Here is a 745-nt window from a genome sequence, read left to right as displayed (position 1 = left end):
AGAACTTTAAGTGTCGGTGCTTGATGTAAATAAAGTATATCAATATGCCCGTTCTCAGCTAAATTATTGAATAGCTTACAATTGGTCAATATCAGTCAATTCTTACGAGTACGAATCCTGGAAAAGAAAATATGGCAAGAAACTTGAAATCGTCCTGAATTAGGCCAAAAAAGATAATTGTTTCTGGTCAAGACAGTTTGTCTAAAGTGGTGCGAAGACGCGATTTTTTGTATTTTTTACTTTTTTTATATATTTTTTATTCACAACAAACCTGTCACACAGTATACTATTTATGACAGTTACTGTACTTTTTATTTAGTACTTTAGAGCAAGTTTGTATGTGGGGCAGATGTCATTTGCTTGTTCATGATTTTCTCTGCAGTTGTCTTCACTAAAGTAGGGAGAGTTATTTTTGTGTTTCTCCCCCGATCAGCAGACTGCATGGGCTGGACGTCGACAAACGCAAACAAAAGTGACGCGATTTTTTTTTTGGCCTTATGTACTTTTTATTTTATAAGAGACAGAGTAAAGCCAATTCTTCCATTTACAGAGTTCACCATTTCAAGAAAAAAGAACACACTCAGAATTAAATACCTTCAGAGATGTTGATGCCAACAGTACAGTACTCAAAGGCCACAGAGTTTGCCGCAACGGGAGAAAGATTGCACCACACCGGAATTGGAAGGCGGTTGGAGGGTCGAACCCAGACTGAAGAGACGGCATAATTGGCTAACCGTTCGGTGAA

The sequence above is a fragment of the Glandiceps talaboti genome, chromosome 14 (genome assembly GCF_964340395.1).
Source record: "Glandiceps talaboti chromosome 14, keGlaTala1.1, whole genome shotgun sequence".
In the NCBI taxonomy this organism is placed as follows: Eukaryota; Metazoa; Hemichordata; class Enteropneusta; family Spengelidae; genus Glandiceps; species Glandiceps talaboti.
This window is presented reverse-complemented; position numbering follows the sequence as displayed.